Source organism: Haemorhous mexicanus, chromosome Z (genome assembly GCF_027477595.1).
Source record: "Haemorhous mexicanus isolate bHaeMex1 chromosome Z, bHaeMex1.pri, whole genome shotgun sequence".
NCBI lineage: Eukaryota > Metazoa > Chordata > Aves > Passeriformes > Fringillidae > Haemorhous > Haemorhous mexicanus.
This window is the reverse complement of record NC_082381.1, coordinates 33,716,434-33,742,630: the sequence shown is the minus strand read 5'-3', so window position 1 is coordinate 33,742,630 and position 26,197 is coordinate 33,716,434.

Sequence of the window (26,197 nt, the reverse complement as noted above, 5' to 3'; positions counted from 1 at the left end):
TTTTTTTACATGAACAAAGGTTGACAGATTAGAGTCATATTTTTAGCACAGTAGATCCAGGCTTTCTACAAAAAAAGATCATTAAACTTATAAGTAAACAAAAACAGGGAAATACCAGGTTATTTCAGATAAACATAGTTAATAATTTCCAAGCATTCTTAAAGAACAACTCCCATAAATCCTTCAGTTTTAAAATTGCTGAGAGATGTCTGCAATTAACAAGACTTTTGAACACAAAAGGTTTCCTTACATAAGAATTATGTGTGTTTTTGTGTAATGTGTGGTAAAGCAATCTTTTAAATCTGAATTCCTTCAGGAAGGTAAAAAGTATGAATATGTTACACGCACACACACACACACCCACACACACACACTGTACCAGATACACTAATTTGCAAGAAATTCTAGGCTATGTGGACCAAATTTCTTTTCCATGTAGAAGAGCACTACAGTGTTAAAAGCTCATGATAACTGGCTGGCATATTGCCAATTAGATATGCATAAAATGTCTGCATTGTGCCCAGACTTGTATGATTTGATAATCTGACAGATGTAATTTAAGCAATAGGACTTGGGAGTTCTGTATTTACCAGAATGTGACAAAATGGATTAGTAAACTCCTTCAAATATTTGGAAATTTTGAAACTCTCAGAAAAATTCTGTTACTTTAGAAAAATTCTTGGCTTGACCAGCAAGCTTCTAAAAGCTCAGAAAAACTTACTATAAGAGTAGAATCCCCCAGGTCTGTGTGGTACACAGATACATACACTTCTTATGTCAACATGTTAAAAGTATCAAACTGTAAGACTCAATTACCAAAAAATTAGGAAAGCCACAGATAAGCACAAAATAATTCTTAGACCAGAAGTGTCATTCTCTCTCTTCAATGATATCAGCCTCTGACACTTCTGGAAGGAAGTGATTTCATCATCAGAAACTATTTTTGCACTGAATTTTAATACAACCAGGAAGCAAAAACTTGGTAATTTTTTCTGCTGGATAAAGATGATTATCACTGAATTAAGACCTAAAGAAAGTCTCACACTGAAATCTCTTCCACCCAGTCCCTTCCAAAAGTTACTCACTACATTTTTTGATAGCCCAATGTAAACCCAAGCCATTAAGTGCTTTTAGGTACAAGAAAGAAAAACAGGCACAAGATACCAGCATGCATGGTCCTCCCTTTCACAGTGCACTTGGAGACTGGAAGCTGCAATGAGAATGCAAACAGAACAAAACCAGATTCAGAATTACTGTCTCCTGTTGAAATTTCTTCTCAAAAAGAGATGCTCTGATCCACTTTAAATTCCCCTGGCTTGGGATGTAGATCAGAGTAGTAAGTAATAGATTGAAAGCAAGAATTACCCTTCCAAATCTGTATAAAAGAAATCTAAAATAAAAACAAAATATTCATATCCAGTGCCTGAAATAATTTGTGTAAAACTCATACAATTATTTTTTGAAATCAAGTTAGTTCATTAAAAAAAAAATAAATAAATAAATGGGAGAAACTACTTCTTCCACAGTTTTCCTTTCTGTGCTTCTCAGCCCATGACAGCACAACAGTTCTAGCAAGCTTGACATGAATATGTGCCTGACGTGGTTAAAGTCAGATGTGCCCTGGTAGGGTTTTGGAATGTGGACAAGATAAGACCTAAAGCTGCAACATGATGTCAGACATCTTCCTGAAAATGCACTTTCAAGTGTAGAAAGCAGCCACAAGAAATGAAAGAACATGCATGGTCCTGATTTGGCTAAGCGAGACAGCTGAAGCTAGACTGCCTGATCCTGGGTGCATCACATGCATCTCCTATCCCTCACTATATCATCAGCAACATGCCCATCATCTTTCATGTTTAGAAAAAAAGCGACTGGTTGCACTTTTAAACTTCTTATAATGTTTAAGATTGTGGAATAATAAACAATTAGTTTTCAAAGGCACTGATGAAGGAAAACAAAGGACTGTTAGCCATATTGTTCAATCTCTCTTATCCTAAAATCCCTGGTTGGCAGCCACAGCTAAGTACTCAACAGCAATTGAGCAGATAGCAATTTAAATAACAATGTTAAAAATTAGTCTTCAACTGTTGCATTCTTGGTGTTGAGACAACCTAAATGAGTATTTAGAAGACTTCCTCTCCCACAGAGAGGAAGTCTTCTAAATACTGTCTAAGTCTATTCCGAAATGCAGGAGAGTTATTGCACCTATGGAGAACCTAAGGCACAGTTAAACTGGCTCCAGGCCTGGTTTATCCCACCATAACCAATGAGCAGGTTTACCAGGATTGAGAAATCCTGTTCTGATGTTCCCACTAATACATGTGTTTCCTTATAAAAAGTCCTCAAGTGTCCTAGTTCAAATCTGAATCTATATGTTATAAATAAATCCACATTTGACCAAAAAAAAAAAAAAAAAAAGCCAAACCAAACTCAAGCATCAGCGTCTCCCTTTCAATCAGAATTTTGCATACATTAATCCCTAATATGAAAACCCAGAAGCATAGAACATCTGCATTCACATGCATAAGAACGTGTGAACATACTCATAAACTCCTCCCCAAAACACCAAAACCAACATTCTAACCCATATGAGCCACTGAAGGTTAGTTTCTCAATTTTTCACAGCAGACTCCAGAAACAAAAACCTCAGAAAGCATGAGGAATGTATGGTTTCATTGCTACACTCTAATCCAAAATCAGCTTTAAGGATTATGGTGCTTTTTTTTTAAATAATTTTTAGCAAGGTAAGCCACTTGTGTAGTAGTGCTCTGCCACAAAGGAACAGCAATGACTGACATATTGACGTTTCAGAGCTTGGCTCGTAAACTGAAAATAATGGTTGAATAAGAATGCCTAACCCTGGAGAATAAGAATGCAATCCTGGAGTTAAGTGACTTCAAGGACAACAAAATAAAGGCAGTTTAAAGGCACACGGGTGCAAACAGAAAAGGGAAATGCATTTTTTGTGTCCACAAACCTCAATTACAAATTTGGTAGTGCAGTGGAGGTACTTAGAATATCATGAGTTGGAAGGGACTCATGAGGATCACTCATGAGGAGTCCAACACCTAGCTCCTCACAGGGCAACTTAAAAATTGAACCGTATCTCTCAGAGCATTTTCCAGCCACTCCTTGGACACCAACAGACTTGCAGACATGACCCTTTCTCTGGGGAGCTTGTCCCAGGTGCAGAATATGACATTTGTTCTTGCCAAAATTCCCACACTGGGGACTGCCTAGCATTCTAGTCTATCAAGATCTATCCCTAAGGTCCCTGTACCCCTGAGGGTACCAATGGCATGTCCTAGTAAAATACTGCCTGCAACTACTTATTGGGCACTCAACTTGTATGTCCATGTCATTAATAAAACTACCAAAGAGAACTGGCCCCAAAATTAAACTTAAAATTGAGGGGAATACCACTATTGACAGCCATCAGCTAGATGTTATCCCAAACACTACAACTCTTTGAGCCCAGTCTGTCAGTCAGCAGTTCACCCATCATATTATGTATAAGCCCAGCTGCGTGCTGGAAATTTTATACAGAAAGATTCTGTGATCAAAAACTAAACCAAACTAAACTAAACTAAAATAAAATAAAATAAACACAACAACCAAACAACCCACATCCACTGTCTTCCATTTTTCCACTAGGCAGAAAACTTTATCACCAAAGAGTATCAAGATAGTAAGGCATTACTTTCCCTTCAAGAACTTATTGTTGCCTTTGACTGATGACTGTATTGCCTCTCAAGGGTTTTTTAGCAGCTCCCATTATAATCTTCAGGCACTGGAGTGAGAGTGACAAGCCTAGAATTACAAGGGTCATCTTTCTAGGCATTCTTGAAAATTGCTGCCTCCCACTCAACAGGGATAGGACCTCCTCAGATTCCAAATATTGATTACTAAGAGAGGTTTTGCAATGACAGTGCCTGTTCCTTTCAATACCCTGGGATGAATCCAATTGGGCCCCAGTTGGATTCAATTCAAGCCCAGTTCCAATTGGGCTGCAGCAGCAAATTCTGCATAAACAGCTGGGAGTCTATCCCTCTCCCAGTCATGGTCCCCAGACCCACAGTTCCTGTGGTTCCAGGACCCATTCTTGACAATAAAGGATAGAGGCAAAGGTGGCATGAAATACATAAGTTTTCTTTTCATTCACCCCTGTATGCGAGGCGAAAGCCAACATCACCAGTTAATGGACCAATCTTTTATTTAGCCCTCCTTTTACTATGAACATGCCTTAAAAAGCCTTTTTTTTAAATTTTTTTTACTAACTTCAATTCTAACTGAGATTTCATGATACAAGTTTTCTCCCTAGCGACGAATAGCACCTCTGTAATCCTCCTGTGTAACCTGACCATGCTTTTAAAGTCCATACAATTTTTTTCACCTAAATATTCAGAATCAGTTATCAAGAGTTCAGTGTTCAGTTGCCTGTTTAACCTACCCAGCCTTCTGCTGCACATCCTTGATTTCCAAAACATGGGAATTCCCTTCTCCCGGGCTCTTTTAAAAGGTGGCTCTTAAAAAGTGCCCAGTATTTATGGGCTCGGAAACCCTTGAAAGCAGATATACCCTACTATCTAGTTCCTTGCTCAGCCAAAAGCCTGCTCTTAGCAGCATCTCTGCTGGCAGCTTTTTTCATAGTGCCAACTACCTTAAACAAAACAGCTTCACTGTGGCCAAGACAGCCACCAATCTTCCCTTAATCCATGGGATCACCTCCAGCCAGAAACAACAGACCTAGGAGTGCACTTCCCCTATTCAGTTCCCTTAGCACTTTATCAGAAGTTATTTTCTGTATGGACTTCTTCTGGACCTAGACAGGAGGACTCGGCCCATGCCAACTTCTTGAAGAACATCAAGGACAAGTTTATCATCCTGTGCCTGGTCCAGGGCAACCCCTAATCAAAGTACAGACAGGCGGATGAAGTGTTTGAGACCAGAGAAGGAAAAGAAATTGGGGATACCAGTGAATGAAAAATTAGACATGACTGGCAATGTGTGCTCATGGCTCAGAAAGGCAAACATGTCCTGGGCTGCATCCAAAGCAGTGTGGGCAGCAGGGGAGGGAGGAGATTCTGCCCCTCTGCTCTGCTCTGGTGAGACCCCACCTGGAGTGTTGTGTCCAATTCTGGCATCCTTAGCAGAGGAAAGACATAGACCTGTTGGACTGCGTCCAGAGCACAGCTGAGACTATGATTAGAGAAAGTAGGAAATGCTGAGAATTGGAGTTGCTCAGCCTGGAGAAGAGAAGGTTCCTGGAAGACCTAATTTTGACCTTTAAACACTTAAAAGGGGCCCATAAGAAGAAGGGAGAGAGAGTATAACTAAGGTCTGTAGAGGCAGAACAAGGACAGGATGGGGGTTTAAGTCCTTAAAGACTAGTAAATCTGTGCCATCATGCTGGCTGGCTGATCTACAGTAAACTCCCACAACAATATCTGCTTTACTTGCTTTTCCTTTAGTGCAATCACTGTACAGTCTGACCCCTCTGCCCTGCCTGTCTCTCCTGAAGGGTCTATAACTGCCCAGCCCAGCACTGCAGCCACAGGACTTTTCCTATCAAGTCTCACTTAGGCCAGTGTTGTGGGTCTGGGACTAAGCTAAAACTTCCAGTTCTTCTTGTTTATTCCTCATGCTGTGGGTGATAGTGTGCAAGCACTTTAAATGCTCTCCACTGGATTTAGTGCATCTTGGAGCAGACATAAAGCTCACAGCTGCACAATTCACTCATTGTGCTGTCCCAGAGCTTGTTACCCTGTCCAGACTCATGCTTCTGCAGGGTGTCCTTCCCAAGCAATGTCTGTGGCTGCTGCAGGGAGAGCAGCCAGCACCTTTGGCACTGGAGGACTGCTACACTTGAATGCAGCACCTCAAGCAACAGACCACAGCAAGGGCCAGCTGACACCTTGGTCCTTGGAAAGAAAAGCCATAAAGAGGAGACAGCTCAGTTCCTTGGCCAGCTGCCACCTTGCACAAAGATGCAATGGTCATGCCAAACAAATGTCCGAACTCATTTTCTTTGGGGATTCTGCTCGTCCCTACTGCACAATCATCTTGAGAGCTCCAGGATGGAGAAGTCATGAGGAGGTTTCCTTCTTGTTTCCCTCTACTCCCCAGGGAGTTGCAATGGCATAGGAGGGAAGAGTCTCAGGGCTCAACAGGGTGTGCAGAGCAGAAAAAGGGGCAAGTACCTGATGTGGAGAAGGGCTTTGTCCACCTTCCTGATATGCCATCTGAGTAAGGATGAAAAGAAATTTGGGCATTTAAGTACGTTATGTCCCTGAAGTTTTTTTTCTTCCTCTCCAGAATAGACAATGCCCCTTACCAGGGCTTATGTGGGCCATTTTTTGAGTACTTCACTTGGCAAGAAAAACAATCCCCTGGATTCACAATTAGAAGTATTCATTGAATAAGAGAGTCAAGTGTATAGATGACTTATAAGACTTTGGATTTTTTGCATACATGTCACATTCATGTGTCTGTATCATCTTTCCAGCAAGTCCAGCATGCTTTATCCATTTCACATTATCCTGTGAATATCTTAGCCTTAATAGTGAGAACTGAGTCTTTTGTTCCTACCTTTACTGCCTCTGTTTGTCTTTATTTTATTTTTAATTTCAGTTTTTTTTTAAAAACTCCAAATATATTTATGTGAAGCAACTGGAAAACCCTTTAAAAGGGCCTGTATAAAGTGGGAGTCTCCCATGGGCACACTTGTTTTTATAAAGTACTTTGCACTCAGAAAGTCAGATGATGTAATGACTATTCCATGTTCTTGGTGTGTTATGTAAGGAAACATAAGTCATTTCCTCCATTATTTATACAATGATAGAATGACCTGTGAATACATATGCATACAATGAAGTAAATTCAGAATTCAGTATTCAGCAACTTCTGCCATCTGGTACATTTTCATTTGCACCTTTCCCGAGCTGCTGCTGAGCACATCACCATTCTAAAGAGGGTTTTTGTTTAAAGTGCTGACTTGAAGCATTTCCAATTTTATGCCGGACAGGAAAAATATAAATACAGTCCATTCCCTCAGCTTTCTATAGCCTCCTCAGACTTCCATTTGTGACTGTTCTTAATGCTTCTGAAAACAGGGCATAACTGTTAGCTGACAAATAAATGTCTGACCTGAAGTCAGGTGATTTTTTATGACAGAAAAGAAGGAAGTTACCCACAGCAGTCACACACTTCACTCAAATGGATATTGAAGGCATTTTTTACACTCCGATCTCAGGAAAAAGGTTTATGAAAAATGGATCAGTTTTGCATGTCAGTTCAGTGATTTGAGTTAGATAATAATTGACTTGCTCCATTTCAAAGTGTAAACACTCACCTTACAATTCAGGATCAGATAAAAACAGCTGGCAGCAAAATTATAGATACTGGAAAAAAGGAACTACAATGAGTCATTGCCACAGGGACTTTAGCTTCCATGTCAATGGAATTTGATATTTGCAGAGGGAGTAAATGGTGCTGAGGACCAAACACTGGCTCATATGTACAGCTTTCAAAAGTGAATCTTCATACTAAGAGCTTCTAAGTATGAATTAAGACTGTCAAGGAAAACAGAATAGATAAGAATATGCCATTGGTCATTGGAAATTTTTACTTTTGTGTCAGCCTAATTGGCAATTAGTGATGTGTCTTTTCCCTTCCAGTGTTACAGAGGATAAGTCAATGGCAAGACAATGACAGAGCATTTATCATTATTACTTCTGCTCATCTTGCATTCTATGCCACAAAGACAATTATAACTTCAGATACCTAAATCTGTATTTCACCCCTATACATTTCCTGATCAGAAGCCATGCCAATCCTAGCCACCAATAGACAGAAACTGGTTAGCTTTCCACTCCCTTTTGCCTTTTTCAGGAAAAAAATACAGCCAGATGGTACTGTGGTCTTGCACTGAGAGAGCTGCAGCGGCAGCAGACACTCCAGTCTGGAGCACATGGTGGATGACCATGACTTCACTTCCAGACCCACAGTAGAAAATGGACAATCTCAGCCCAGGATATTTCAGAGTCTAGTGATGGAACAGAAAATTGTTAAATAAAGAGGATTTAGGAGTAAGAGTTTAGAAGGAAGTTAGAAGGGTAGGCATCAAATTTATTATATTTGTCTTTCCTGAAAACTGGGAGGAAAATCTCACTGGGTAAGAATAAGAACAAGTATAATGTCATATAATCAACAACAGATTGCTGAATTAGCATTTTTTAACTTCTTTTCCCTCCTCCTAAGGGAGGAAGTGCTATGAAGAAAGTGTATGTAAGGGCAATCACTGTCAGCACTAAAGGCCTCTTTACATTTAGTGTAATGGGGAATTTATAACTCCTTCTGTCTGGACCGCTGCTGTAATGCTAGTGGCAATATCACAGTTATAAACACTAAGCAGCTGATACCTATTTAGCAATGCATTCATGCTTTTGCTAAGCCTGTAATTCCAGTTTTAGCTATACTTGCTAGTAGCAGCCAGTTAAATCTTTGCTAGGATAATTCTCTAGTTATCCATTACATGTTTTCATTATTTTTGCACAGGCATATTCTGTGATTCTGGGATTAATCAGAAAATGGTAGCAAAAGTGATCAATGCAACAGAAGCTTCAGATCAGAGAACGCATTCCAAAACTACAACTGCATTGGTCATAAACCCATGAAATTTTTAGGTCCCTCCTCCATAAATCTATTGCTAGCCTTGTACCAAACAGTAGTATTAGTTTCAGTCCATCCCTGGATATTAACCTAGCATCACTTAAATGTTAATTGTCTCATTTGCTTGAGGTCATTCATACATTGGCTGTCATGATCTGTATTAAAATATGATTTACAGTAAGAGATTTTTTTTCAATAAATAAATAAAATTTGTATTTCACTCACTTGGCAGCTGAGCTACACAGCTCTGTTTCTGGGTATCATAAAGGCTCTGTAGCAGCGCAAGTCAATATGGAAATACCAGTGTGTTTTCAATGTCCCTTACTGCCTCACTATATGTACACCCTTCACAGGGAAAACAGTGAGTTCACAGTGAAAAAGGACTAAACAGCTTTCTGGAGGTCATTTAGAGCACCTCCTAATCGAGAAGCAATGACACATTTCGTGTTCAACCTCAGCTAGACTGTGCAGTGCTGAAACACCACAGGCTGTGTGAAGCAGAAACACTGAACACCTGTCTATAAACAGAGAGGTCTCTGGGACATAGGGGACAAGTAGAGAACTGGCACCATTGCTCTATAGCCTTGATAATCTCTGTAACCAATGCATAATACAACAATATAACAGTTAGATACAAAAAGTCAATGAGAAAACACGAGTTGATTTCAGTTGGACTGCCAAAAATATAAGACCAGTACAGAAAAACACCAGCAATCTCTAACCTGTAAGGAATGACTTCTATTTTCAACCATTTTGGGTGCTGACTGCAAAGGTCAGAGTCATCTGTAAAAACAGCTCAGCAAGAAAAGAGCTAAGATACTCAAAACTTGCAATATACAAACAAGACATATTTACACTATGCATAATTTAGCTCTATACTACCTAGAAATACATATAAACATGCCCACATGCAACCACCCAGACATCTGTATAATTTTGTGCTGGAACTTTATCTTCTGATGCTGCACAAAGGAGAAAATGAAATATCTTCCCAGTCCAGAATTGGGTCCCAGTGATCTGCAGACTGCCTAGGCTCCCATTTACTAGAAGCTTCCTACAAATACTGATGTTAGACATAACATGTACCAAAGCCTCTCCCTAGTCCTTTGTAAGATGTGGATGTCTTCTGTGGAAGCCAAAACAAGGCAAAATATTATTGACTTGATTACAGCTCTGCAGCCAGCTGACTGAATTCAAACACAAATTCAGATCAACTTAAGTCACCACTTCCTCTTCACATTCCTTTTGTCCCCATTAGGGAATGCAAAATCCTTATAGTATCCCTTAAGTAATTCCCTTTCATGCATAAAGATCAAACATTGCTTTGAGTTGCAATTACCCATATTTTAAGTTTAAAGAGCAAATGAAAAGAGAGAGTGAATACTAAACAACTTCTAAATCAACTTTCACTAAACTAAATTAAAGATGGACTCTCACCCATGCATAATCAGGGTCATTTGTCAATATACCATATCAAAAACATGAAGTCATAAGTTAAAGTACAAATAAATATCATATTAAAAAGAAAATTTTTCTTTCTGCCTCAGTTGAGGAATTTCCATACCATGACTTTTTGCACTACCCTTCAACAGACTTCCAGATAATTCTGACAGAAAATAGCATACAGTGTATGGCTTACTCACATGACAGTGTTTTCTGCTGAAGGTATTTTGTGCTTACATCTTGGACTAAGAACCACTCTCAGTAAGTTTACTGGTGAATTTCAAATGCTGTTTTATGTCTAAAGTTTAGAATGTTTACCAGCGCCGCAGAACAAAGATGTTTCTTCCACTATTCCATTTTGCACACCTTCCCAAAAAAGGTATGTATAACCTTTATATAAATTACATAAAATAGCAGTAAGAAAAGTTTAATTCCTTTTTTTTTTGATTTTATAAAAACTCTGTTAACCAATTCCTTCAAAAAGTTACTTCTGATGTGTTGTCCTCAAGAAAGTCAGCCTCTGTATTTCAAACGTCTCCCTTCAATCTCCTATCAAGAATCAGATGGGTAGTGAAAAAAGTACAACACCAAGGACTTGGCAGCCAATAAAGATGTTGTTTGAGAGATTTTTTTTTTTCTTTAAAAAAAGTGGTGTTTACAAATAAAATCACTGTAAGCCCTAACTTAGAAGTTAATTCTAGTGTAACATTACACAAAACACCTAATACCATTTGCTGAAACCAAAATCAAGAATCAAGGTCTTCTAAAATTATCTCTGAAAATAAGTTTAGTATTCATTAAGGATGCACATATAGTGCATGATACCTGCAAGTTCATATGACACGATAAGGTCTATCAAAGTACATAATCAGAAAGACATTTTGGATGGAAATAAAATACCTATATTCAAAGGGTTTTTTTCTGTTAGAAAATACTCTTCTGTAAGAGAAATTACTTATACCTACAATCTCTGCCCATTTCTCCTCCCACAAGTAAAAAGATCACCTGAAATAATGTGTCCAATACTAAAAAACCACAATAAGTCGCATAACAACTTTCAGTTGAATGCATTTTCAAATGGCTGAGTTACAAACCCCTTGAAATCAAGCTTTATAATGAAATGCTGATAGACCCTTACCTTTAATGGCTCTTCCAAGAGTTTCTAGAGCAGGCATTACTTACAGCGTCATAAAGTGACGTTTAAAATGCTACAGAATTTTCTCAAGGCAAATAAGCAGGTGTTCAAGAGGGCAGCACTATTTAATCCCCACTGATTTATGGACATGATGCATGAAAGACCAATAAGCTTTATGGAAGCTCCCAGCAGAAACTCCAGACTTTCGTAGACACAGTACCACCATTGTCTGAAGATCACCAATACATATAAATTTTCATGTTGTAATATTTGAGCTCCTGCATTTTGTATGTGTTACCAGTAGTGAAATATTTACCTTAACTGACAGAGCAGGGTTCTCTTTTACTGGTGCACTTTTCATAGAATATTGCATGCAATAAAATCCAGTGCTCAGCTACTTCATCATACATAGCAATGTGAGTCACCTGACACATAGGCCTTTTAGTGTTTTTTCAGCAACATTTCTTTTTACCTCTTCCAAAATTTACAGTCACTGGGTCACTTCCCTCAAAATTTTTAAGCAGATTTAAAAGAAGAAGATGTATCAAAATATACCTTCCATATTATCCAGTGGTCAAAAACATCCATCTGAAAGTCATTTATCAGAGAAGCAACCAATAGTTCATCAAACCTAATTCTGCAATTGATTAGCATTTTCTGTTAACACACACATACACATAAATCAGTAAGTTCATGGCTATGGGATCCAGCCTTAATGATTTAGTAAGACAGTAATTTAGTCCAGCAAAAACTAAAACAAAACAAAACAATGACAACAAAAAAAAACCAAACCAACCAAAAAACCCACAAAAAACTTCCAAACAAAAAAGCGCTATTAGCTATCAAGAGCAAAGTCCATTAAAGAAAACTGGTAGGAAAAAACCCATGTCATTATTTCTAGACATAAGACTATAATTAGTACTAAAATACCTGATATCTGAGGAAAATTATTTCAGCTTTCTCTTCAGGAACAAAAGCAACCCTATATTTTTAGTTCTGCAAGGTAGCACACCATCAGCTCCATACTGGTGCATGTGAGAAATAAATATCAACTGAAAATTTCAAAGATAATAAAAAGGCAAATTATGACAACAGTTCAGTTACCTGCACAGCAAATATGACCTCCTTTTAAAATGCTTTCTGAAAAATCAACTTACCTGAATATTCCTATAATTCTAATAAGCTTATAAAAGGTCACATGAGAATTGCAAGTTACATGCACCAACAAACATCATATTCCTAGTAAACAGGACTGACTGACAGGGAAAGATCACAACACATATTTTACTCCCATTTGTCCCATTACTGATTGATTCTACTGGAAAACATGCAGTTTACACACCAGTAGCAGAAATAAATTGTAGACAGTGTTACAGATGCAGCGTCTAAATTCCATTCAATCAAATCATGATTTGCAGGTAGACTATGCACGTTAAAATTCAGATTTCTGTCACCTATCTAACATTTCTCACTGAGAAATAGTTGTGCAAGCACACAAGTAAGAAGCATGGGATGTATTTATCCAGCTAAATGCTTTAACAACAAAATGCTACACAAAGAAAAGGTACCCTATGAGTATCACAAAACTCAAAATATTTCTTGACATGGCCACCACTGTGTTATGCTTTGGCATAAGCAAAGCTCAGCACTAGCAGAGGTACAATGAGTCTAAGGTTTCCTGAGCATTATATTTATCCATGAGTACATACAGTAAAGCCAAAAATAGTCTTCAGAATAATTACAGTTTTACAGTATTGAATCTTTTTTCCATACACTTGATTTTGTCTGTCAGAGAGACTTGGTGACCATAAGGAAACACTGACAATTTGGGACTTAAATTCCCCTGCCCTGAACTATCCAGTGCACATGAAGATAATACAGAGAAATGTTTATGCTTTCTGTGCAAGGCTGAGACAAGATTACAATACATGTGAGACAACAGTAAACTGCAAAGAATTAGGAAGTGAGACAGTGATTCAGTGTTGTTTTTCTTCGTGACCCTTTGTTTAAGTTATTGATGTGAATACAGTCAAATTAAAGTAATGAAAAGGCCATACTTGGGATCTAAAGGAAGCTCTATTAATGAGTACCAATTTTGATGCACTTTACTGTCAGATTAATATTGTAATTTCAGATTAAATTTTTGTAATGATGTAAAAAATCTGTGTTTTTATTTTGCCTAGGCCCATGTGGTTGGAAAGGGTTCAAGCCTACTCAGATCTTTCATCACAAGTAATACAATTTTTGACTTTAATATAATGGCAAGGAAGAAACCTTTGAATAGTTTTATGTTTCACTGTGGAGTTTTTCTAATTTATTTTCTTCCCAACTTCTCACTACTTTTCTTCCCTGTTAGAGCTTTGCTTTCATTAGCTTCACTCCTGAAAAAAATACATTGCCTTTGGATAACAGTGAAGGATAAGAAGGGCAGGAGCAAGGACAGAAGTCCTCTTCCACTGACCTAGAGAAGAGGTCACAATAATGTTAAAATTACAGATCTTTTAAAAGGTGATCAAACAAACCATCCAGAGCACAGAGGTTTGATACCATCATGAAATATTGCACTGCTACTCTGCTCTTCTCTTCCTATTCTTCATGTCAGCAGGAAACAGAATTCATAAGACTGTAGCCCTCTGAACACATCAGTAAGTTATAGTCTTGTCCTTTTCAGTCTCCTGCTGGTTCAAATAACAGGAACCAATAGAAAGAATAGTTCAAAGATCTTATGAATGACTGCAACAAAAACAGAATCCTTGGGGTGATTGTTAGGTACTCCTAACCAACAAGTTTAACATGGTTGCAGTCTCCTTCAGGTTTTTCACATTCTCAACAGAATTTAAGAAACATTCTTTTCCCTCTGAGTGAACAAGTGAACACTGAGGGAGGACAAGTCTAGAATGTGGTTACACAAACTGAGGCAGTATGAACTCATCCTTATCTTTGTTGTCTGCTTCTATTTCCCTCTCCCTCCAGACTGGTTCTTTGGGGTTTAAACAAATGGTAAACAGAAACTTGTCTTGAAACTCAGCAAAAATATTTTCATCTCCTTTTCTCTGTAAAGTTTTAGCCCAAATAAGTGTTTTCATCAACAAAGTGTACATGCTCTTGGTAACCCTATGTACCTTTTCTAATCCTTAACTCTTCCTTCAGTCGTCTTTGACATATAATAAACATGCATAAGGAATTTGTACCATTATTTGTATTTCTTCTGTGGACAAGTAAAGTCCTTAGTTCCCTTTTCATCCTACTTCATTCACTTTATCAGTAACTTAATTGCAGGATTTTTTCTATTTCCATTTAGCAAATTCTCTGAGGGTAGAATTGTTGCATTATACCTCAAAAAATTGCCTCAAGAATGAATTGGAGAGGTTTTCATCCCAGTTTTATTCAGCAAATGGTGGAGTGTTCTGCCAGTTCTCACAGGAGATCAGCACAAATCTCTTTAGCACGGGTGTTTCCGAGACTGGGATCTGTTAGGAAAAGTATCTACCTGCTTGACAGCTTATAACCCTTTGAAAGCCAAAACTGTCTCTAATGTTTTTCAAGATCGACTTGAAAATACCTGTAGATTTCTTGCAGGGGCCTTTGCCACAAATATGATGATCTGGAAGTCAATGAAATTTTATATGTTTCTAATTCTAAGGATGACTTTATCTTGTGTATTTTCATTTACTGCTTTCATACACATTTGACAGCCAGCATAATCTTTAATCACACCTTACCTAAACAAATGACGTATAGAAGTAGAGCTGGTCTTCTGTGATGGGGAGTCATTCTGCTAAAAGCATAAGTCTATTAGTCATATTTTCATTCATTTTAACACACCATTTCCACTGACTTATTCAGTTATGGCCAGTTCTAAGAGTTACTGCAGCACTGCTTAATAACAATGTGGGGTTTCTGACACTTATTAATAGTATACTAAAACCAAAGTCAGACTGGGTGGTAAGAGTTTTAGACCACCTGGGAAGTCTTTAAACCTTCAGCACATGTTTAACTGCACCAAGACCTGAAATAATCCCAAATATGCAGTCATCACACTATTGGCTGATTCACCCTTTAAAATTATATATTCGTTTCAAGAAAGTATTTTTCCCAAGTGTCTTTTTTAAAAAATAGAAGTGGTTTATTATATCTTCATCAGTTAAGTGATGGAGAAATACCTGGGAAAAAAAAGTGCCTGCTGAAACTTTATTTTAAAGCAAGGTATGTGTGGACAGCAAATTGATGGATTTTCCATATTTAATTTTCTTTCTTTTGCTCTCTTTGTCTTGCATGAAACATGAATTATACATTTCATATGAGACAACTTCAGTTGTTTAGAAGTGTCTTGTTGTAAGCTTAAAATATGTATAATGCAGTAACTGTTTTAGGAAAAAAACCCTATACTATACTTTCTTTCAAAATATTTACTTAGTAAATATTTCCTTTTATCCTTTCCTACTTATTTCCTAAGTATCTGAGTGGTGTTTGAAACTGGTAATTAGGTGACAGAGTATGCAACACCATGTTTAGTAACCATGCTACAAATCAATCCCCCTGTTCTTTCACCCGTATTGTCATTTTAAGTGAAGGACACAGTTTTCCCCTGTCCATCAAAGCACTTAAACATTTGCAGTCTCCTTGACTTCAGTAGTGCTATTTTTCATGGACCCAAAGTGCAACATGTGTTCAAGTGTTTCTGGTGGATCAGAGCACTGCTGAGCAAGGGCAGGAAAGCAGGACCTAGAAGAGCCTCTAGTGCTGGAAATGTTGCATAGTAGTGATATAGCTTTTTCAGGTGCAATGGTTTTTGAATTTTTTAACAATAAATTCAAGTGAAAAGGGAATTGTGAAATGCTTCATGTTGCTATTTTTAAAAGTGCAATTAAAATAAGGGGAAATTTGTAGTAACCAATGTTTAAAAGCACAGAAACAAAAATCAGTTTGATACACAAAGTTATCAGAGTAAGACACATCATTGACGTGAACTAGCATAGATTCAGAATACTGAAAATTTTCTAATCAGTGAGGAACCTTCAATTTCTACCAGTCTCATTCTGGTGTTAAGCCCTCAATTGCATGGGTTTTTCTACACTGCCAGTAAAAAAAGTTACTATGAAAAATTAGTGAAATTTTCACAAACCAAACATATCTGTAAAAAAGTAGTTAATGGTTACTGTCAGCTTTCTTACCTATAGTTTTTTAACTATGAACTAAATAGTTTAAGTGTTTGAAAATTCTTTGTGAAAGACTATCAAACAAGCACTGTTCCTACAGTCACATTATAGCTGAGATTTCCAAATTAGAAGAATTTCTTCAGGTGCACAGTAAGGTAAAAGAGTGCTTGCTTGTCTCTATTAGAAGACAGTAAAGGAATAACAAGCAGAACTGCAGTACAGTAAATCTCTGGGATTTACTTTTGGTTATTTTCTTAATTCTGTTTAATTTAAGAAATGTAATCAGAGGGACAATAGCAAAGGCAAAAGCAGAATAACCTCAGATGTAATGTACTGTTTAAATTAATATTTTTCATGCAGGGTAGTCATAGTCACTACAATATCAAGGAAATACAGACGACGTAAATGCATTCTCTGAGAATTGCTCCTAAAAAAAGAGAAAAAACAACCAAAATAACCCCACAGTTTTCACACAGGAACCTTACTTTTAATCAAACGCATTTTCATCTTCAAGCAGGAAGCCAATTTGTTATTACAAATTTTTTGCCAAGTGATGGAACATGCAGTCTTGCACTGGCAATTGAATCTGGAAATTCAGTTTGTCCATGTTTGACAAGATATAGCTTTCGGGTTCAAGCATGCACTATATTACAAGGGGAGGCACTTAAATAAATAAAGGGGAGGCCATGCATTTTATTCCAGAAGACTGAAATACATCTTGCAATGTGGGGCTTTGATGTTATTCATATGCTAACAATGTACAATTTCCTCCAAGTGCTTGATATATCAGAATAAAAAGACATAATTTGCTGACATTGTGCTGAACACTTCCTGTCCAGAATACTGATCAATTGTCATTCAGCTTCCAAGGCAAATATGCCAAATTAGCCCTCAACATAACCTTTACATTACAATTTTAACACTTAAAAATTCCAGTTAAAATAATTTTCCATTTTACAGAATAAAACAATGAAACAAAGACCATAACTGTATTTTCACTCTGCTTCTAAAATGCAGTTCTAGTGCCCCAGGGACTTCTTTCATCTAGTGCAAATGCTGGCATATGATGTGACTGTTAACATAGCTGGCCACCAGATGAAGTAAATTATCTAAACTGCCAAGATTCCTACTTTCATTCCAATTTAAACATCAATTTAACACAGAAACTGAAGGGTATTATGAAAGCTTTAGTATGAACCATTTCAGATATGAAAAAGAATAAATGGATTTCTCAAGCCACCAAAACAAACAAATATGTAATTCATTGAACCTGAAGACGAGTTAAAAATTGATCAGTGCACAAAGGTATTTCTATCTAATTTACTTCATGCTAGTAAATTAGCCCAGTATAACTGATGCACCTTGCAAAAAAGGAGCCATCTGCATGAATCCACCAGGGCATTATCCAGAAGCATTTGTTATGTCAAGAGGTTAAAAGGGGAGTCTATTGCCAACAAGTATCTGGTTCCTTTTTCTAAGGGTTTGAAATATATTTGGGCTGTGCAATTGCCTTATTCAGGAAGATTTTTCTCCAGTTTAAACAATTTTATTACAGATTTCTTCCTGAGAGTAATTTAATCTTTTTTTCTCAGCTCCTTCCTTCTCCACATAACACTAATGCTCTTATCTCATTCAATGGCATACCCACGAGGCTGTGAGCTCTTCGATACAGCAGCTCCCTTTGCACAGCACAGTGCAGTTAGTTTTACATAAGGTACTGAGACATCACCATGGCAAGGTCTAGGCAATCCAGAGACTCCTGGAAGGCATGGAGGATATCTTCCTAGGTCACGGAGTACACAGCCCTAGCAGAAGGGATGCTTTCCTCGATCTATTGGTCAGCAGTGTAAGTGAGCTAACTGGGGACATCAAGATCGGAGACAGCCTGGTCTGCAGTGATGAGAGGTGGAATTTGCAGTCCTCAAGCTTATAGATCAAGATATGTCCCTGAACTTTAGCAGAGCAAACTTCCATCTCATCAAGGAGACAGTCAGTGGGATACCCTGGGAGATTTGGATAGAGAGTCAACTCCAGAGGGTAGTGGTCAATGGCTCAGAGTCCCAGTGGTGCCCTCAGGGGTCTGTACTGGCACCATTGTTATTTAACATCTTCATCGATTACATTGATGAAGGGATCAAATGCACTCTCAGCAAAATTGCAGATAACAAGCTGAGTGGTTCCTTAAGCACTCCTGAAAAAAAGATGCCATCAAGAAAGACCTGGAAAAGAAGTGGCTCCAGGAACTTCCATGTGGTTTAACTAGGCCAAGTGTAAGGTACTGTCCTGTTGAGAAGGACTGAGGGGGTGCTGGTGGGTGAGAGGCTGGACATGACCCAGACATGGGCACTCACAGCCCAGAAAGCCAAATGTGTCCTGGGCTGCATCCAAAGCAGCGTGGGCAGCAGGGGAGGGAGGGGATTCTGCTCCTCTGCTCTGCTCTGGTGTGCCGTGTACAGTTCTGGGGTCCCCAGTGGAGGAAGGACATTGACCTGTTTGAGTGACTCCAGACGACGGCCAGGAAGATCAGAGGGATGGAGCACTTCTGCTATGAGGAAAGACTGAGTGAATAGAGATCATTCAGCCTAGAGAAGAGACAGCTTCAGGGTGACCAAACTGTGACCTTCCACAAGAGAACTAACAGGAAAGATGGGGAGAGAGATCTTTTGCAAGGGCATATAGTGACAAGACAAGAAAGAATTATTTTAAGCCATTTTTGGTTTAAATTACTTTAAACCTGCTCCCTGAAGAGGTTCAGATTAGATATCAATAATAAATTCTTGACCATGAGGTTGATGGGAAACATGTTCCCAGGGAAATTGTGGCTGTCCCATCCCTGGTATGTTCAAAGCCAGTTTGGACGGGGCTTTGAGCAATCTGGTCTAGTGGAAGGAGTCTCTTCCCACAGCAGGGAGTTTGTTACAAGATGATCTTTACATTCCTTTCAACCCCAACCATTCCATGATTCTATTCTATTAGACAGAAAAATAAGCAAAGGCAGTATTTATTCATGTGCCAAGGAGATGTTCAAACTTCAAGGTATGTGAGAGAACTCTGAAATATTCTGGGGCAAATGAAGCTTTTATAGAGAGAAGAGCCCAACTCTTCAAGGACTTGTGTGACTAACTAGTGCTTTAAAAAGGAGTGACAAGTATTAAGATGTGATTCTTTGTAGATGGTCTACAAAGGAGAAGAAAAATAAATTTAATCAGCAAAAACACCCCGTAATTCTAGTAGCTCTTCCTCCAGTAGTATGGAGAGGTACAAGCCATGTAAAATTGAGAAAAAGATGTTTCTAGTGAGGATCACAGCACACGCAGTGGGCATGCGTGCAGTTTTTTGTAATACCCAAGTTTATTACCCAGGAGCATATATCATCATTGTCCTCCAGTGGGAAGAAATGGTCTTTCTGAAGACCATTATTCCTGAACAGAGGAGTTTATCAGTAAACAAGGCTAAAAATGACCAAAGGGAAGGACATCCTTTGAAGAAAATCCTATTATAATGACTAAGGTGTTCTGGCATTAATAAGACTGCAACGAATAAAATTCACCTGGTTTAGACAATATGTTACAAAAAGGATAACAATAAGATTGCAGCTAGCTCCCAAAATCATTAAAGAATGTAGGGGTTTTTTTCTACAATTAAGGGGAATGATACAAGTAAAAAACATAATGAAAACATGAAATGAGGCCAACCTATAAAATTGACTAGATCACTAATTAAAACAAAGTAGTCCTTTTGGAGTTAAATGGCAGAGGTAAAAAGAAGCAAAATCTGACACCATTTATGTGAACAGTGACTGTGTATGGAACAGAGTGCCAAATCAAAGAGGTGGTGACAATCACTTTTGGGAGATTTGACAATTTTGACAAGACAAAATTAGTCAACATATCAGTAAATGATGTTTGTTTCACGATTCCATAATGTTCTTAGCCAAGTAGGTACCAAAACATCAACTCTACAATGTAAGCAAGAAAAAAAAAATAAATTGTATCAGAAGGACGAACACACTGCTTGTTATTCAGACAACATGACTGTATCACCTGCAGGGACCACTTTGCAAATACTTCAGTGCAAGTCCAAATATGAACATACAAAATATTGGATTTACACACTTTATCTGCCAGATCATTTCCATGTAAACATCCACATTTTTCAAATTGCCTAAGATGATAAAAAGGAACTTAAATAGCTAACAGCATTTATACCCAAGAACCAAAATTTTAGAACTAGCTCTTAAGGCCATCCTCCCAGTTTACTACTTAAATATAAACAAGTATTATAAACACAAGTATTGTCAGTGGAGCTTAGATTAGTATTTAAGACAGTAAGCAAGACAGTCTGCGAGAGAAGTTCCATTCTTGGCACGTATACAGAAGTGTTATACAGCCTATAAATAAAGTCAATATTTTCACTACCCAGTTTAACTGACCTCTCCTGCTTAAGGGGTACTGATGTGCCTGGAGGAAGTACTTGCCAAGACACTTTGAAAGGGTAGGGTCCAGTCAACTGGAGGTTAGCAAACTCAACCTCCACCTAAAAGCAGTCAGGCTGGAAGGTCTGGCCTGTCAGCCTGATCTCAGTGCAGGGGAAGATCCTGGAGCAGACACTTTGAGTTCCATTGTGCAGCACAGCCAGAGGATCAGGATCAGCCAGCAGGGGTTTATGAAAGGTGGGTCATGATTGACCAGATTCTCCCTCTATGACAAGGGTACTCATTTAGTGGATGACTAAAGAAAAGCTATAGATGACAGCCTGTGGCTGCGTATACTTGGGCTTTGCTGATTCCTTGACTTCACTTCCCACAACTCTCCTCTGCAGAAACTTGGCTGTTCAAGGCTTGGGCAGGTGCACCGGGGGAAACCTGGCTGTGTGGCTGCACCCAGAGAGTGGAAGTGAGTGGCGCCACGTGCCATTGGCAGCTGGCCAACAGCTGTGTTGCTCAGTGTTGGGACTAGTCATATTTAATATATTTATCCATGATCTGGATGAGAGGATGGAGTGGCCTCTGTCACTTTGTAGGTGACAGTAGGCTGGGATGGAATGTTGATCTGCTGGAAGGCAGGAAGGTTCTTCAGAGGGATCTGGAGAGGCTGGATTGATATTTGAGGGCAAGTGGATGAGGTTCAGGTTCAATAAGGCAAAATAATTCAAAAAGACCCAGTACTTCGGTCACAAAAAACCCAGGCAGTGCTCAGAGTGGCTGAAAAGCTGCCTGGTGGGCAATGATCTGGGTGCGCTGGTCAACAGAGGCTGAACATGAGCCAGCTGTGCCCAGGTGGCTAGGAAGGCTGGTGGCATCCTGGCCCGGATCAGCAATAGTGCCACCAGCAGGACCAGGGCAGTGACCATACCCCTGCAGCCCTGAAAGTAGGCTGTAGCCAGGTGGAGGTCTGCCACATTTCCCAAATAACAGGGGATGGGACCAGAGGAAACAGCCTCGAGTTTCTCCAGGGTAGGTTTAGATTGCATATTAGGAAAAATTTCTTCACTAAAAGAGTTCTCAAGCCCTTTAACAATCTGTCCAGGTAGTCATCATCTCTGGAGGCAATTTAGAAGACATGTAAATATGGCACTTAGCGATATAGTTTAGTGTTGAACTTGGCAGTGCGGGGTCAACCATTGGACTTGATGATCTTGGAGGTCTTTTCCAAACTAAATGATTCTATGATTCTATAAAAGTGTTGAAATAACAGATCTGTGCCCTGCAGTCACTTCTTAGTAAAAAAAGAGAAGACACCAGAGCAATACTTACCAGCTGAGAAGAGCAAACAAGCTGTAAACAGCAGCAAGCTGTCAAATAACTACTTGTTGGTATAACTATTTTTCTGTGACAAGTGTAGAGGGTAAGCCATCATTTTCAAGTTGAAGAGACACAGTCTGGTACTTACATGACATGGGGTTTTTCTAAGAATAACTACAAAAGTTAGTAAACATATCTTTTAAGAAAAATTATGCTGCATAAGTAAGTTTTGTTCTTATTTAAAAACAACAAAAACCAAGAAAGATACTCCAGTAAAAATCTGAGAAAGGAAAGGCAGGGGGAAGTATAGAGAATGAATAGAGAGAAAAACTTTGTCCCTCTCAGAAAAAGAGATGGGATGAAGTTGGGACAAGGCTCAGAATTAAGTACATCATACTAGATGGTGGATTCCATCAGAATGCATCCTGGTTTTCCCCCATCACTCCTTTCATAAATCTTATAAACATTTTGGGGTTTTTTTAATTCTTAATTGACGCATTCACAGGACACTTAACCCCAGAAATAAGGCATACATTGTACTGTGTTATCACGTACTGTGTTATTTATTTTTACTAGTTATTGTAAAAGACATAAATCAGAAATTGATAATCTGATACTGACGCCATTCTACATGCAAATATTGCAAAGTTCTGACCTTCTTATCAATTTTCTTATTCTTGCTATCACAATTTAAATGAATTAGTGTTTTACCATTGCCTTATACACAGATAAATTTCCAGAGAGATGGAATTAAACAGTACTCTTTTAAACATAGTCCTCATTCTTGGGCATTTTCATCCTTCTTTTTCTGAATCATAAGCTTACAGGTATTTGTGGTTCATCATCACTTTTTTAGTTCTTTCTTAAGGGAAATAGCTCATTGAAAGAGAAGTCACACAAAACAAGGACATGTTCTGGACAAGCAACTACAGCACAATAAATGCTTGTAAAGTGTGGAAAGGTAGGTACAAAAAAATGGGCAATATATACGGGATGCTTCCTCTCTAGCACTCCTTTTCAACTTCCTGATCTTGGACATTCTGATCAAATATCAAGCTATTTACCATAGTACCAAAATGCTGACTTTGTTAATGCACAGACCTCAGCAGGACAAGGACTGTTGAGGATGATTGATTGAAATTCATAACATGTTGCAAAATGATTTCTTTGAGATAGCCAGTAGGGAACTCTTGTTTGTTGAACTTATTACTCATTCATGTATTCATGAAACAAAATACAATAAAAGCATAATCCCTCCATAGCGCCTGAATGATCACATTGAAATGAACCCAGAGCTTTGCAGTGCTAAGCAAGGTCTTTACTTTGCAACAGAACAGTTTTATATTGCAATATCATTAGCTGAGCCTAGAGTTTACATTATACTTACAAATCAGCAAGGGAAATTTAACCTGCACTGCAATCTAAGGTTATGCTGAAAATCAGATATTAAAAATACACATGCATAATAACAACTGCTTATGGGACTTTTTTATTTCCTCCTTCCTAAAGGATTTAGCAATTACTGTGTTGAAATGTAACTAAGACTGTGAATCTGCTAGCATTTTGGTAAGAAAAATATGGGTCACAACAAACACAGGAATAATAAATACACTTTGGTGGCCTGAAAATTCTTAAAGTAAATCAGTAACAGGAAAATTGAGTTGTCAAACCTGTTATTTGAAAAAAATTACTGACAAGATTTGAATCAGACTTTCTTGTGTTTGAAATATTGATAAAATAAAGGATTAAAATTTAAAAATAAAATCACTGTAAAATGATCCAGCACTGAAAGTGTTTATATTCACAAATATAAATGGCGTATTCATAAATTTACTGTACAGAATGCTACAAAGCAATGCTTGGTTTTCCATTCCTTACTAAACTTTCCTGTTGCTTCTCATTCTAAACTAAATATTTGCATGTTTATATTCACCTTGAGCTAGATTTGCATTCTATATTCATATCCTATCTTATCCTGAGAAGAAATATATTTACGCATTGTAGGCATCAGGTTTTGCATTACTAATTTCCATAATTTGTCATTCATTTTCAGCCATAGCAGATGCAGAAAAACTTGGCAAGGCAGTGTTACTGACTTTGCTGTTTTCAAACTGTTTTGCTAAACCAAGAGGACTTCTGGAAATCATCTTGACAAATTGTTTCCTCTTGCTTCAAAAGGAATCCTCCCTCCTCTCTGCAAAATGCTTATGACTTGTGATAGAAGGATAAGGAGTCCTTGACTTTGAAAGGTCTAGGTCAGCTTTTCATTGAATTCTTCCTATTACTTTTGATCAGCTAGACCAAAAAAAGTAAAAAAACCTTGAGTCAACAAAGTATATCTGGCTGCATAATTTTCATTTGATTTTGGAGGAGATAGAGAAAATAATTAGGCCCAAATATAATTTTCCAAAGTTAAAGTTAACCAGATGGGTAGATATTAATCTCAGCTCTCAACATGAAAGTTGAAGGATCCCTGTTTAAGGAACACCTAGCTGATTGTCTTTAAAAGAAAACTTCTTCCTCTTGCATTAATCTATGTTCTTACCCCTTGAACTGGGAAAAGGACTTTAGTCAGTAAAGGCTGTGCAGCTCTGTTCAGCTAGCAAAGACGGGAGATGGATACCAAACCCCATGAGAAGCTTTTAGGTGCAGAAGACTACCTCTTCACTTTCCTGTGATCCAAGCATAAAGATTTGCATGATGGCATCCCAGCAAAGGAAAAAGCATAGTTTGATCTCTGATTCAATGCACTTGCACAGCATAAGCCTGTTATCAAGAAAGATTTCAGCCTTTTTAAATACACAGCAGCCTAAGACTTGAACAGAGAAAATCACTTAAGTTTGACTTCAAAATAATATGTCAATGAGATTTAACATCATGCATAATCTCTTAATATTGTAGAGTGCTGGGCATTTTTACTTGCAAAGATTTAAATATTCCCTTTTATTTATAGTTAAAGTCTTGACTTCTTGTAACTCCTGGCAAGAACTTTGTGGAGTTGATGCACAGAAAGATTAATTTTGATGCCTCAAAGACAATAATGTTTTCCAGATAACAGTGAAAAAACAGGGTTTCAAAAACTTTTCTTCAATTGGGAAACAGGGACAATTGTTATTAGCTTTTCATCACTCCACCAACTACTTCTGAAATAACTTCAATTATTTTTTGCATTCTTTTCTTTTACATGTTAGTAATGGTATAAGCTATAAGGCAACAGAAATCTGAAAGTATTACAAGCAACTCTACACCAGCTAACAAGACATTCTGCTAACAAGTGACTTAACAGTAAAGCTTCTGAGGCATTGGGGGGACAACTAAAAATGTTACTTCACATGCAATACCATTACTTCAAATGGTGACTCAGACTTGAGTCAAATTGGAAATTTTCAGAAAAGTAAATCTGGTTAACAAGCACATAAATTGCAGAGATTAAATTAAAAGGACATTATTTCAGTCAAATAAAACTTGTAAGATTCTTGCATTAGAATAAATGGTGAGGAAACAGGAATTAAATCAATTTTCTGAAACATATATATAACCTCTTACGAGTTTCTCTTAACACAAAACAAGGTCTTTGCATGATGGAATTGGAGAATCTTTCTTCAGCTCAATAGTTTATGTTCTCAATCATTATTCTCAGAAAAAGATCTTTTTCTCATTATCAAGCACCTGCAATCTTTCATGCCAGTGTACACCATGCAGAAGTAGCCTCCCCCACCTGACTAGTGTGCTTACAAGGCAGAGAATACTGCTAGGCAGAGAAGGTAGCTCAGTTTGCAGTAATTGTATTCACCCTGAGAAGAAGGATTAACTGGCTCAACAGCACTGATGAAACGCTACTGATGCAACTATAAAGTTTTCAGGACTTTGATCAGCTCACTTATTTTTGCTTAACACCACACTGAATTGTGTACCATAACATCACAACCACAAATGTGGAATACACACACACACACACACACACACACACACACACGAGAGCCCTTCTCCTGCAACCAAAGCTCTTACCAGCAGGAGCCTTCCTTTTGAAGGAATCAAATCCCTCCC